Source organism: Delphinus delphis, chromosome 2, assembly GCF_949987515.2.
Source record: "Delphinus delphis chromosome 2, mDelDel1.2, whole genome shotgun sequence".
Classification (NCBI taxonomy): Eukaryota; Metazoa; Chordata; class Mammalia; order Artiodactyla; family Delphinidae; genus Delphinus; species Delphinus delphis.
Genome location: NC_082684.1, coordinates 146455987 through 146471626, shown reverse-complemented (window position 1 = coordinate 146471626; position 15640 = coordinate 146455987). Strand labels below are relative to the sequence as shown.

The 15640-nt window shown below is 38.5% G+C and overlaps 1 protein-coding gene across 1 annotated transcript in view; it reads right to left on the bottom strand.

The window, feature by feature from the left end:
• NEDD4 (NEDD4 E3 ubiquitin protein ligase) overlaps positions 1 to 15640 on the bottom strand; it is a 174820-nt gene that overhangs the window by 116110 nt on the left and 43070 nt on the right. The gene's annotated exons all lie outside the window — the stretch shown is intronic.

The window sequence follows — 15640 nt, the reverse complement described above, 5'->3', positions numbered from 1 at the left end:
AGATACTTAATATATACAAAGCTCAGACCAGTCACAAGTCACCCATTTTCTAGTAATTTTTCCATAATGACAAAGTGGATTTGGTTGCTTATTTTTCCATTTTTTCTAAAATAGAATAAAAGAAAGTAAGATAAAATTTCTTTTTTTTTTTTAGCCACACAGTTTATGGGATTTTAGTTCCCCGACCAGGGATAGAACCCACACCCTCCACAGTGAGAGCCTGGAGTCCTAACCACTAGACCTCCAAGAAATTCCTGAAAGTGAGATAAAATTTCAAAAAATTACATATTTACAAGCACTTAAAAATACAGATTAGATTTTAACTTATTATCAATTTTATGTACTCACTTTTTATTTATCAGGTTAGAAATACCCAAAGTGGATGCTGATTTTATGGAGACTAGTGTTCTGAATCCTTTTAGTACTGACTTGATAAAACCAATCTTGTTTATACTATGTAAAGTACATAAGCAGTCAAAAAGTATACACTGAGTTTTCACTTACTGTTTATATCTTATAGCACGAGTAAAATTAACATGCAGTAATTTATTTTTCAAAGCTAATGCTTTTATCGTTGCTGAAATGTTTCAATATCAAGTTAATATCTACTAAATATCAAACACAAAGAAAATCTTTAATAATTTGTTATACCAGAGGTTAAGATGATGTATGAAACATTCTCACATTTAAGTTGATATTTTCTCTATGATAAATATATTACATTAAACACTGAGATATTTTAAAACTTCGGTTTACATGTCAAAAGTATCGACAGCCTTCAGAAAAAAGTCCTATATGTGTGACAAAGATATAGAGATACCTAACCCAATGTCCACTCTCCCTTATGTTCTTCTGAGAACATAATCCTAATTTTACCTGCAACAAGTGCCCAGGGTCACCACACTGCACAACTCTTGGGGATAGGGGCATTAATTTTTTTTAAATTGAAGTATAACATAAATTCAGTAAAGTATAAAGTTTACTAACCTTAAATATACAGCTTGATGACTTTTCATACATGTTTACTGTGTCATCATCACCAAGATCAAAATATGGAACACTCCATTCTATTTTATGTATTGTTTTCTATATGAACAGTGCCCTCTGGACTTGTTCAACACTGAGACTCTCAATAAGACTCTCTAAAAAAACTTCCCTTGGGCTTCCCTGGTGGCGCAGTGGTTGAGAGTCCGCCTGCTGATGCAGGGGACATGGGTTTGTGCCCCGGTCCGGGAGGATCCCACATGCCGCTGAGCGGCTGGGCCCGTGCGCCATGGCCGCTGAGCCTGTGCGTCCGGAGCCTGTGCTCCGCAACGGGAGAGGCCGCAGCAGTGAGAGGCCCGCGCACCGCTATAAAAAAAAAAAAAAAAAAAAAAAAGAAAGTTCCCTTGCACCCGGGGGCGACCAAAAAGGCCAACCTACCAGCGGTCACTGGGTGGGACTTCTGGAAGAGATCTTTATTTCTTTCTTTATTTAAAGATTGAGTATGCTTTTCTTTTTTAAAAAAATATTTATTTGTTTGTTTGTTTATTTATTATCGCCTGCGTTATGGCTTTATTGCTGCACGCAGGCTTTCTCTAGTTGCGGTGAGCAGGGGCTACTCTTCGTTGCGGTGCGCGGGCTTCTCATTGCGGTGACTTCTCTTGTTGCAGAGCATGGGCTCTAGGTGCGTGGGCTTCAGTAGTTGTGGCACATGGTCTCAGTAGTTGTGGCTCGCGGGCTCTAGAGCACAGGCTCAGACATTGTGGTGCACAGGCTTCACTGTTGTGCGGCATGTGGGATCTTCCCGGACCACGGCTCAAACCCGTGTCCCCTGCACTGGCAGGCAGATTCTTAACCACTGCGCCACCAGGGAAGTTCCTGGGAGAGCTCTTTAAATGGGGCTGACTCAGCTGGGAGAGATGTCGCTTTTGCCCTTTGTACTTCTTTTTCCTGTGTGGAACTTGGTTAGGACAGCTGGCACCCCTACAGTCATATTGTAACCATGGGGCAACTATGAGGACAGAAGCCCCAATTAAGGGCTATATATGCCACGGGGATAGAAGAAACAGTGTTAAGACAATAATCTCTTCTAGGAGGATATAGAGGACATTTTGGGGAGGAGATGACGCTTGAGCTAAGACTTGAAAGATGGGAAGAATTTGAATAAGAAAATATAGATAATATTCACAGCAAGGAGATCGCAGGAGGAAAGGCATGGGGGCAGAATGAGCATGCTGTAAGGAGATCAACTGATAAGAACATTTTTGTGTTAGAAAGTGGTAAGAAAAATTTGGTTAGTCAGTGTAGAGCCAGACTGAGGGCACTGATATCCAGAAAAGGAATGAAGACTTGATTGGTATGGAAGAAAATTAAGCTTTTAAATGAAAAACTGATACGATGTAGATCATATGTAAATATTATTTTGTCAGTGATACATAAAATAAATTGGACTAGAGAGAGACCCTGGAGTCCACAGAGACTGTGGCTCTAGTAACTCAGGTATGAAGTGATGAGAGCTTTGCCTGTGATGGTCCCAGTGAGACTAGGGAGGGAGACAAGAACATGAAAAATATTTTGAGGGAAAAAATAAAAAGTCTCAATGTCTAACAAAATACCTGGCAGACAATGTAGATGTTCAATGAATATTGCTAAGAAAATAGATATATGTGACTTGAATAGGCCTCTGCTGTCCTGGTTCAGACTAGAATTAATAGCTTCCTAACAGGATGCTCTAACTCAACTATCTTACCTTTTAAATCTACCTTTTCTATTACAACTGGAGTGACCTACCTAAAAGATAGCTTAGGCCGTCTTTACTGCCCTTCTCAAAAGCTGTTCCCAGTGGCCTAAAGCATAATATTCAAATGCCTGAGCATGGAATGATGCTTCCTGATCTGAGTCCAATTTGCCTCTCCAGCCTTGTGTCCTGTAACTGTCGCCTGCCAACACAAATACACATACACCCTATGCTCTAATCACACTAGAAACAGTCTAATCACTGCTTACTGCGCTTTCTGATCTGTACTTCTGTACATGTTAAGGTCTCTCCATGCGCAACACCTTCTCAGCTCGACACGTCCCAAATCTACCCCTTGTTCAAGCCTCAGCTCAAACGTCAACTCCGCCCTGAAGTCTTACCTCCCGTCACTCCCCCTCCTCCGTTTCCAGTTATTAAAAAACTGACTACATTCTTCCATTTATGAAGTTAATAATATGTAATAGCTCTCTACTGAATTATAAAAACACCATAAAAGACTTGGTTACTTGTTTTTTAAGGGGGGTTATATCAAAGGCACACCCTAAGTGCAAGAATACAATTTAAAACATGTGGTGAGAATTCTAATTCAAAATGGCAGCCTGAACACAAATATTAACCCTTTCCCTCCAGAGATCCTGTTTTCATAATAGCAAAGGAGTTTGTAAAAGGTATTAAAGCGTCACAGCAAAGATCATATGCACGTGCAAGGGCCACCAGCAGGCAAGCAATTTCCATACCTCCCTAGGAGGGAGATGAAGTGGGGATGAAAGCAGGCTTCTGAAGAAACTGAAAACTATTAAAAGAACAGAATGTTGAAGCAAAGAGGTCAATGGCCCAAATGAGAGAATATTCCTATAGCACCTAAACCTCTAGTAAACACATTTACACACAGACACACACACATTATTAGAGTTTCTCTTTGTGTCTGATTTCAGGTAGAGGTTCAACAATAATGCAACCATCAGCTCTTTTTTTTTTTAACATCTTATTGGAGTATAATTGTTTTACAATGGTGTGTTAGTTTCTGCTTTATAACAAAGTGAGTCAGCTATACGTACACATGTATCCCTATATCCCCTCCCTCTGCGTCTCCCTCCCACCCTCCCTATCCCACCCCTCTAGGTGGTCACAAAGCACCGAGCTGATCTCCCTGTCCTATGTGGCTGCTTCCCACTAGCTATCTATTTAACAGTTGGTAGTGTATATATGTCCATGCCACTCTCTCACTTCGTCCCAGCTTACCCTTCCCCCTCCCCATGTCCTCAAGTCCATTCTCTACGTCTGCATCTTTATTCCTGTCCTGCCCCTAGGTTCTTCAGAACCATTTTTTTCTTTTTTTAGATTCCATATATATGTGTTAGCATACAGTATTTTTCTCTTTCTGACTTCACTCTGTTTGACAGACTCTAGGTCCATCCACCTCACTACAAATAACTCAATTTCATTTTATGGCTGAGTAATATTCCATTGTATATATGTGCCACATCTTCTTTATCCATTCATCTGTTGATGGACACTATGGTTGCTTCCATGTCCTGGCTACTGTAAATAGTGCTGCAGTGAATATAGTGGTACATGATTCGTTTTGAATTATGGTTTTCTCAGGGTATATGCCCAGTAGTGAGATTACTGGGTCATATGGTAGTTCTATTTTTAGTTTTTTAAGGAACCTCCACACTGTTCTCCCTAGTGGCTGTATCAATTTACATTCCTACCAACAGTGCAAGAGTGTTCCCTTTTCTCCACACCCTCTCCAGCATGTATTGTTTGTACATTTTTTGATGATGGCCATTCTGAATGGTGTGAGGTGATACCTCATTGTAGTTTTGATTTGCATTTCTCTAATGATTAGTGATGTTGGGCATCCTTTCATGTATTTGTTGGCAATCTGTATATCTTCTTTGGAGAAATGTCTATTTAGGTCTTCTGCCCATTTTTGGATTGGGTTGTTTGTTTTTTTGATATTGAGCTGCATGAGATGCTTGTATGTTTTGGAGGTTAATCCTTTGTCAGTTGCTTCGTTTGCAAATATTTTCTCCTATTATGAGGGTTGTCTTTTCATCTTGTTTATGGCTACCTTTGCTGTGCAAAAGCTTTTAAGTTTCATTAGGTCCCATCTGTTTATTTTTGTTTTTATTTCCATTTCTCTAGGAGGTGGGTCAAAAAGGATCTTGCTGCGATTTATGTACAGAGTGTTCTGCCTATGTTTTCCTCTAAGAGTTTTATCCTGTCTGGCATTGCATTTAGGTCTTTAATCCATTTTGAGTTTACTTTTGTATACAGTGTTAGGGAGTATTCTAATTTCATTCTTTTACACATAGCTGTCCAGTTTTCCCAGCACCACTTATTGAAGAGACTGTCTTTTCTCCACTGTATATTCTTGCCTTCTTTATCAAAGATAAGGTGACCATATGTCTGTGGGTTTATCTTTGGGCTTTCTGTCCTGTTCCATTGATCGATATTTCTGTTTTTGTGCCAATACCATACTGTCTTGATTACTGTAGCTTTGTAGTATAGTCTGAAGTCAGGGAGCCTGATTCCTCCAGCTCTGTTTTTCTGTCTCAAGACTGCTTTAGCTATTCGGGGTCTTTTGTGTTTCCATACAAATTGTGAATTTTTTTGTTCCAGTTCTGTGAAAAATGCCATTGGTAGCTTGATAGGGATTGCACTGAATCTGTACATTGCTTTGGGTAGTAGAGCCATTTTCAAAAAGTTGATTTTTCCAATACAAGAACATGGTATATATCTCCATCTGTTTGTATCACCTTTAATTTATTTCATCTGTGTCTTATAGTTTTCTACATACAGGTCTTTTGTCTCCTTAGGTAGGTTTATTCCTAGCTGTTTTATTCTTTTTGTTGCAATGGTAAATGGGAGTGTTTCCTTAATTTCTCTTCCATATTTTTCATTGTTAGTGTACAGGAATGCAAGAAATTTCTGTGCATTAATTTTGTATCCTGCTACTTTACCAAATTCATTGATTAGCTCTAGTAGTTTTCTGGTGGCATCTTTAGGATTCTCTATGTATAGTATCATGTCATCTGCAAACAGTGACAGTTTTACTTCTTTTCTGATTTGGATTCCATTTATTTTGTTTTTTCTTCTCTGATTGCTGTGGCTAAAACTTCCAGAACTATGTTGAGTAATAGTGGTGAGAGTGGGCATCCTTGTCTTGTTCCTGATCTTAATGGAAATGGATTCAGTTTTTCACCATTGAGAACGATGTTGGCTGTGGGTTTATCAAATATGGCCTTTATTATGTTGAGGTAAGTTCCCTCTGTGTCTACTTTCTGCTGGGTTTTTATCATAAATGGTGTGAATTTTGCTGAAAGCTTTTTCTGCATCTATTGAGATGATAATATGGTTTTTATCCTTCAGCTTGTTAATATGATGTATCACATTGATTGATTTGCACACATTGAAGAATCCTTGCATTCCTGGGGTAAATCCCACTTGATCATGGTGTATGATCCTTTAATGTGCTGTTGAATTCTGTTTGCTAGTATTTTGTTGAGGATTTTTGCATCTATGTTCATCAGTGATATTGGCCTGTAGTTTTTTTGTGACATCTTTGTCTGGTTTTGGTATCAGGGTCATGGTGGTCTTGTAGAAGGAGTTTGCGAGTGTTCCTCCCCCTGCTATATTTTGGAAGAGTTTGAGTAGGATGGGTGTTAGCTCTTCTCTAAATGTTTGATAGAATTCGCCTGGGAAGCCATCTGGTTTTGGGCTTTTGTTTGTTGGAAAATTTTAAATCACAGTTTCAATTTCAGTGCTTGTGATTGGTCTGTGTATATTTTCTATTTCTTCCTGGTTCAGTCTCAGAAGGTTGTGCTTTTCTAAGAATTTGTCCATTTCTTCCAGGTTGTTCATTTTATTGGCATACAGTTGCTTGTAGTAATCTCTCATGATCCTTTGTATTTCTGCAGTGTCAGTTGTTACTTCTCCCTTTTCATTTCTAATTCTATTGATTTGAGTCTTTTCCCTTTTTTTCTTGATGAGTCTAGCTAATGGTTTATCAATTTCGTTTATCTTCTCAAAGAACCAACTTTTAGTTTTATAGATCTTTGCTATCATTTCCTTCATTTCTTTTTCATTTATTTCTGATCTGATCTTTATGATTTCTTTTCTTCTGCTAACTTTGGGGTATTTTGGTTCTTCTTTGTCTAATTGCTTTAGGTGTAAGTTTAGGTTGTTTATTTGAGATTTTTCTTCTTTCTTGAGGTTGTATTGTATTGCTATAATCTTCCCTCTTAGAACTGCCTTTGCTGCACCCCATAGGTTTTGGGTCGTTGTGTTTTCACTGTCATTTGTTTCTAGGTATTTTTTGATTTCCTCTTTGATTTCTTCAGTGATCTCTTGGTTATTTAGTAGTGTATTGTTTAGCCCCCAATGTGTTTGTATTTTTTACAGTTTTTTTTCCTGTAATTGATATCTAGTCTTATAGCGTTGTAGTTGGAAAAGAAACTTGATCCAATTTCAAATTTCTCAAATTTACCAAGGCTTGATTTGTGACCCAAGATATGATCTATCATGGAGAATGTTCCATGAGCACTTGAGAAGGAAGTGTATTCTGTTGTTTTTGGACGGAATGTCCTACAAATATCAATTAAGTCCATCTTGTTTAATGTATCATTTAAAGCTTGTGTTCCCTTATTTATTTTCATTTTGGATCATCTGTACATTGGTGAAAGTGGGGTGTTAAAGTCCCATACTATGATTATGTTACTGTCAATTTCCCCTTTTATGGTTGTTAGCATTTGCCTTATGTATTGAGGTGCTCCTTTGTTGGGTGCATAAATATTTACAATTGTTGTATCTTCTTCTTGGATTGATCCCTTGATCATTATGTAGTGTCCTTCTTTGTCTCTTGTAATAGTCTTTATTTTAAAGTCTATTTCAAAGTCTATTTTGTCTGATATGAGAATTGCTACTCCAGCCTTCTTTTGATTTCCATTTGCATGGAATATCTTTTTCCATCCCCTCACTTTCAGTCTCACTTTTCAGTCCCTAAGTCTGAAGTGGGTCTCTTGTAGACAGCATATATATGGGTCTTGTTTTTGTATCCATTCAGCCAGTCTATGTTTTTTGGTTGGAGCATTTAATCCATTTACATTTAAGGTAATTATTGATATGTATGTTGTTATTACTGTTTTCTTAATTGTTTTGGGTTTGTTTTTGTAGGTCTTTCCCTTCTCTTGTGTTTATTGCCTAGAGAAGTTCCTTTAGCATTTGCTGTAAAGCTAATTTGATGGTGCTGAATTCTCTTAGCTTTTGCTTGTCTGTAAAGGTTTTAATTTCTCTGTCGAATCTAAATGAGACCCTTGCTGGGTAGAGTAATCTTGGTTGTAGGTTTTTCCCTTTCATCACTTTAAATATGTGCTGCCAGTCCCTTCTGGCTTGCAGAGTTTCTGCTGAAAGATCAGCTGTTAACCTTATGGGGATTCCCTTGTATGTTATTTGTTGCTTTTCCCTTGCTGCTTTTAATGATTTTTCTTTGTACTTAATTTTTGATAGTTTGATTAATATGTGTCTTGGCATGTTTCTCCTTGGATTTATCCTGTATGGGACTCTCTTTGCTTCGTGTACTTGATTGACTATTTCCTTTTCCATAGTTGGGAAGTTTTCAACTATAATCTCTTCAAATATTTTCTCAGTCCCTTTCTTTTTCTCTTCTTCTTCTGGGACCCCATACTTCAAATGTTGGTGCGTTTAATGTTGTCCCAGAGGTCTCTGAGACTGTCTTCAATTCTTTTCATTCTTTTTTCTTTATTCTATTCTGCTGCCGTTATTTCCACTATTTTATCTTCCAGGTCACTTATCCATTATTTTGCCTCAGTTATTCTGCTATTGATTCCTTCTAGAGAATTCTTAATTTCATTTATTGTGTTGTTCATCATTGTTTGTTTGCTCTTTAGTTCTTCTAGGTCCCTGTTAAAAGTTTCTTGTAGTTTCCCCATTCTATTTCCAAGATTTTGGATCACCTTTACTATTACTCTGAACTCTTTTTCAGGTAAACTGCCTACATCCTCTTCATTTGTTTGGTCTGGTGGGTTTTTACCTTGCTCCTTCATCTGCTGTGTATTTCTCTGTCTTCTCATTTTGCTTAACTTACTGTGTTTGGGGTCTCCTTTTCACAGGATGCAGGTTTATAGTTCCCATTGTTTTTCATGTCTGCCCTCAGTGGGTAAGTTTGGTTCAGTGTGTTGTGCAGGCTTCCTGGTGGAGGGACTAGTGCCTGTGTTCTGGTGAATGAGGCTGGATCTTGTCTTTCTGGTGGGTAGGACCGCATCCAGTGGTGTGTTTTGGGGTGTCTGTGAACTTAGTATGATTTTAGGCAGCCTCTCTGCTAATGTGTGGGGTTGTGTTCCTGTCTTGCTCGTTGTTTGGCATGGGGCGTCCAGCACTGGAGCTTGCTCATTGTTGAGTGGAGCTGGGTCTCAGCGTTGAGATGGAGATCTCTGGGAGAGCTCTCGTTGATTGATACTACATGGAGCCAGGAGGTCTCTGGTGGTCCAATGTCCTGAAGTTGGCTCTCCCACCTCAGTGGCTCAGGCCTGACACCCGGCCGGAGCAACGAGATCCTGTCAGTCGCACAGCTCATCACAACTCCACAGCTGAGGGCAAGGGGTTTCTCTCAGCTCCAGGTTGCAGTGCTCCAGGGAAGTGTTCAGATTGGCTTGCCTCCCATAGACATCCAGAGCAGTCTGTACAAAGCCACAGAGCATCTCACGTCTCACTCTCTGATCCTCCTTGCTCTATCGATTTTGGAGCTGTTGCCCCCATTTTAATCATGAGGCTTTAGAGCTCTGTAGCCAATGCTATTAGAGCTCAGCCTGTCATCCCATGGATCCCTTCAGCATTTTTGTGCACACCTGCTCCCCAAGCACGTGCTCTCTCAACAGCAGCAACTGCATCTTCTTCAACCATCAGTTTTAATATATAAAATATAAATAACTAAAAATGTAACATGTAATTGTTGAATGTTTAGGCTTTTCATATATAGAAGCAATAGATGATTACCAGAGATCACAGATGTAGAAACAGAAAAACTGTCCCCAGAGAAAAGAGATACTTAAGAAACACCTTTAAAAACTGTAAGGTATATCCTTAGAAAAATTTGGGAAAGTCTTGCATCCATAAAGCTAAAATAGGGCACTATAAAAAGAGGCAAGGAGTGATGTTGCAACTAAAAATAACTGTTGAATTCAAATATAAGCAATTTTAGGTAAATTTGCAGAAATATCCCAAAATGTAGAGCAAAAAGCTAAGCTAAGGAAAATATGAGAGAAAATAAAAAAGAGGATTTTCTGAACAGATTCAGTGAGAAAGAATTAAGCCCTAATGTCCTAAAACAGAGGTTACAGCTTATGGACCAAAGCCAACTAGGCACTTGCTTGTTTTTGTTTTTTTTTTAACAGCTTATATTATAAGATAATAATTTTTTTTACATTTTAAAATGGTTACCTTTTAAACGGCTATATAAGTACCTACACAGTAGCCTCAATTTTTGTCTCCTGCCTGTGTGACACCTATGAAAAAGTTTACTGGCCCTTTATGAAAAAGTTTACTGACTCCTGTCCTAAGACATTTAATGTATGTTATCTATTGATATATCTCATATATCTAGGATCGTACTCAGTAAGACCATCCTTGGAATATGTGAGGAAACTATCACTCAAATCATTTTCTGTGTTCTGTGGTTCACATGAGGAATTCTGACTGAGAAAGATAAGAATCAGTCTAGGTAACCCTGCACCCAACTAGCTGTAATCGCCAAACAATAATACAAACAGAGGGAAGGAAATTATTAAAGAAATTATTCACACAAAAATTTTCAGAGCTGAAGGGAAACAGTAGTCTTTAAATTGAAATGCTTATCAAAGGCCCAATACAATGACACTGTACACACAAGGTATAATACTGTGAAATTTTAAAACACCAGGGTAAAGATAAATCATCACATTTTTCACAGCGAGAGAAGGATCACCTCCAAAGGAACAAGAAGCAGCCTTTTCAATACCAATACCATACTCAAAGTTGATAAAGCACTGTCTTCAAGCTTCTGAGGAAAAATGAGTTTCAACCTAGACTCCTATGAGGGGCCAAACTACTGGCCAAACACATAAGTTGGCGATCTACTACTCATCTATCATAGCTGGAAGCCAGTTTGGGACAGGGATGTGTGAGTTATTCAGCAGGATGGGAATAAGGACCAGCATGACAAACAGAAACAGTTAAACAGGGGTTCCTTCTGGGAAGCAGGAATAGGAAGGGAGAGGTTGGGGCACCAGAGTCTATTGCTTTTCATTATAAGCCCCTTTATACTATCTCATTTTAAAGCTATGTGTGAATTCTTTGATGAGATGATTGTTTTTTAATTTATTAAAAATAGGAGTAAAGCTATGGTCATAAAAATAGAGTTTACAGGGTCATATTTATAGGAAAGGTGTAAGAAGAAGAAACAAAAATTAAAATATTGAGATAGGTTTTTTGAAAAATGTCTAAGTCTATAAATGCATAAAAGAATAGAGGAAAAAAACACTTTCCAGAGGAGTAACCAATTCTCAAAGAAGGACAAAGGTATTAACAAATATCAATTTATTCTCTGGTATTCATAAAGAACCTGAAGTAATGCTCCTGGAAATTATGCTGGTGGTTGCAGGAAGAATAACAACGCAGTCATACTTTTTAAAAAGCTTTATAAAGATATAATATATATACCATGTACCTGACCCACTGAAAATGCACCATTCAATGGTTTTTAGTATATTCACAGAGTATGCAACCACCCTCGCAATTCTGGAACATTTTCATCACCTCAAAAAGAAGCCCCATGCCCTTGAGCAGTCACTCCTGATTTCCCAACTTCCTCAGCCTCAGACAACCTCTAATATATTTTCTGTCTCTATAGATTTGCCTATTACAGACATTTAACATGAGGTGAATCTTACAATATGTGGTCTTTTGTAACTGGCTTCTTTTACTTTGCATAATGTGTCCGAGGTTCACCCGTGTTGTAGCATGTATCAGTACTTCATTCCTTCCTATAACTGAATAATATCCCACTGTATGTATATACCCCAGTTTGTTTATCCATTCATTTGTTGATGGACCTATGGGTTGTTTCTACTTTTTTTTTTTTTTTGCGGTACATAGGCCTCTCACTGTTGTGGCCTCTCCTGTCACGGAGCACAGGCTCCGGACGCGCAGGCTCAGTGGCCATGGCTCACGGGCCCAGCCACTCCGCGGCATGTGGAATCTTCCCGGACCGGGGCACGAACCCGTGTCTCCTGCATTGGCAGGCATACTCTCAACCACCGCACCACCAGGGAAGCCCTGTTTCTACTTTTTGACTATAATTAATAATGATGCTATGAGTATTCATGTACAGGTTTTTGTGCGGACATATGTGGTAAGTAGATTTTAAAATAAAAACTGTGTAAAAAGTAAAATGAACTAGATAAGTATTTTTACAAGCTTTAAGCGTTATATAAATAGAAACTATCTTTGCATTTTTATCTACATATTTTATGTTCTTCTAATTTGTTTCTCTATACAGTTATTGCTAATCAACAAATATAAAAATGAATTATAGATACACAGCCATGGGGAAAAAACCCAAACAGTAAAAAAAAAAAAAGATACTCAGTATAGTGAATTATAAATCTCTCACCCTTTCCCCACCCTCAGAGAAAATACTGTGAACAGTTTCTTGGACCTTCTAGAAGTATTTTTTGCAAATACCAGCATGTGAGAAAGCTGTTCTGTTTTTACACAAAAAGGTGCATCATATATACAATGTTTTGCACCTTTGTTCCTTCATTTAATATATTTTGAAACTTAACATCCTATCAATACATATACCTCTGTCTCTTTTTAAACAGCTGATGAGGATTTCATTATATGGCTACACCATACCTTACCTAGTGCTTTATTAATGGGGCACCCCAGCCTTCTTCCTAGCTAACAGAATTCTGATTTTATTCAAATAATGGATGATAATGTGTGTCAGGGATACAGGCAGCTACTCCCTACCCCGACCCCACCCCCCCCCCCAGGAGCTGACTTCTGATTCCTCTAAACCTCCCGGTAATTCCACTCTCTTTACTAATGACGGGGTTAGAAATACACACACAACATAATTCCGGTCCAAGAGACATGAATCAAAGTCTCCTAGGGAAACTTTTGGAAAAGGGTTCTTCACTTTTTAAAAGAGACATGTGAGAAAACATTCTCCCTTTTCTACCTCTGGACATCATCATGGGAGGCTATGTCATTAGGAACTGCTGGAAGCTTCCTGTGACCAAGGACAGAAAGGCAAGAGAATCCCAGAGAGGCTAGGATTACTTGAAGCTGAAAGCATCCTAAATGATACACTTCAGAAGGGCCTTCCCTAAATACCCTACATTGAGAGAATCCCCTCAAGTCTCTAATATCCCCTGATACTCACTCCATAGCACCCAGTGTTTTCCCTTGACAAGTCTCAGCACATTGGTAATTCTTTTGAGAAACTAGTTTATAGGGGTCCACAGCAGACAGTAAGCTTCGCTGAGGGTAGGGACTGTGGCCTCACATTAATAAGCATTAGCAAAGTGACTGGGAAAAAATATCACACCAATTTTTTTTGTGTGTGCGGAGGTGGAGGAGTATAAATACATGGATAAAAATACATAGGAAAAAATACCAGACTATCACACAATCAGTGGTGGCATTATGGAGATTAAGTTATGGCCGATTTTTATTTCTCTTTCTAAAAATATCTGTGGTGTACAAGTTATGTTGCTTCTGTAACATAATACTAATATATTCATGAACATACACATTACACATTTTGTAAATATAATATGATTATGAATATTAAAGATATAAACTGAGCACCATGGGTGTACAGGGAATGAAGTGGGGCTTTTTTCAGATGCTCATACACTACGCTGATGCACAGACTATACAATGTGTACATTGCTCCTAATGTGTCAAACATTTTTCCCTCCTGATAACTTGCCTCCCTTGGTCTCATATGAGCAACTATAAGTGTAGATTTTACTATAATTTTCTATTGAGCACTAACTTCAATTTGGAGTCTCCTCTATTTGTTAATCTACCAGTAACAGTTCTCCACAAGACTTTCTTTGAACTTCACGTTTTCTCAAAGATATAAAGGCTCCCTTCAACTTCTGGCCACAATTTCCATCTGGCTGAATGCCCAATAATCAACATTTTACTGTACTCTGTTATCTCAATAGACATTTTTATGTGAATACATTCAATGGAAAACATTTTGTGCTATGTATAATGATATAAATGACAAGAAGAAAATAGGGGACTGCACATAATTATGTCCTTTGTACAGCAAGTATTAAATCGCCATGTGTTTTCTATATCTAGCTGTGATGAATTAGCATTGATCCACAAAAATTTATCTAGTTACCCTTGGAATAAATTTGCAAATTTCTGATTAAAATAAATGCACGGCCTATGATCCCAGAATAGAGGAATACTGGCTAGAACATTTGGCAACAGTGAAATTATAGTAAAAGAAACAATGAGTTAAAGGCAGTAAAGTACTGAGCCAGGTTTATCATCTACAAATGGCCTTCTTTCTTATTTTTGTAGTAACATCTCTAACTCAAGAGTAGTACTGACTTTCAAGTATCCATTCTAAGAAAAAATCAAGATGGTAAAAAATAATGGGAAGATTTTTAATTAGTTTTTAATTAAAATTTTTAAAAATTTAATTACAATTTTAATTCCTCTAATGGATAACCACATTATCTACTTCTACCCACACTTTGATATTCCTTTCATCCCTGATATTGTTCATTTGAGTTTTCTTTCTCCATTTTTTCCTCCTTTTTAAATTAATTAATTACTGTATTTACTTTTGGGTGCATCGTGTCTCCGCCGCTGCACGCGGGCCTCCCCCCCCCTCCCCAGGTGCAGCGAGCAGGGGCCACTCCTTCGTTGCAGTGTGCAGGCTCCTCACTGTGGCGGCCTCTCTCGCTGCGAAGCACGGGCTCTAGGCACGCAGGCTTCAGCAGTTGTGGCACGGGGGATCAGTAGCTGTGGCTTATGGACTCTAGAGCGCAGTCTCAGTAGTTGTGGCACACGGGCTTAGTTGCTCCGCGGCATGTGGGATCTTCCCGGACCAGGGCTCGAACCCATGTCCCCTATATTGACTGCAGCATTCTTAACCACTGCGCCACCAGGGAAGCCCTGAGTTTTCTTTCTCTCTTATTAGGGCTTGCTATGGTATAGCAATTTTATTAATTTTTTCAAAGAACCACCTTTAGTTTCATTTACTTTCTCTACTTTTTATCCATTTTCTATTTTATTGACTTCCATTCTTATTTCCTTCCCTCTACTTTTTTTTTTTTTTTTTTTTTTGGTGCTACGCGGGCCTCTCACTGCTGTGGCCTCTCCCGTTGCAGAGTGCAGGCTCCGCACGCGCAGGCTCAGCGGCCATGGCTCACGGGCCCAGCTGCCCCGCGGCATGTGGGATCCTCCCGGACCGGGGCAAGAACCCGCATCCCCTGCATCGGCAGGCGGACTCTCAACCACTGCGCCACCAGGGAAGCCCTCCCCTCTACTTTTTATTTTTTGGTTAAGGCAGAAACTTAGATCATCGATTTTAAATCCTTTTTCTTTTGTATATAAGCATATAAAGATGTAAATTTCCAAGCACTGAATTAGCTCATCCTATATTGACATGTTATGCTTTAATTATCAATCAGTTAAAATGATTTCTAAATTTCCTATGATTTTCTTTTTGAGCGTGGTTTATTTAAAATACGTTTAATTTCCAAATATTTATGGATTTTTGAGATATATTGACATATCCAGATATACATGTATAATATATATCCCAGATATACATTCCAGAATTCTATTTAAAGGTTGTTG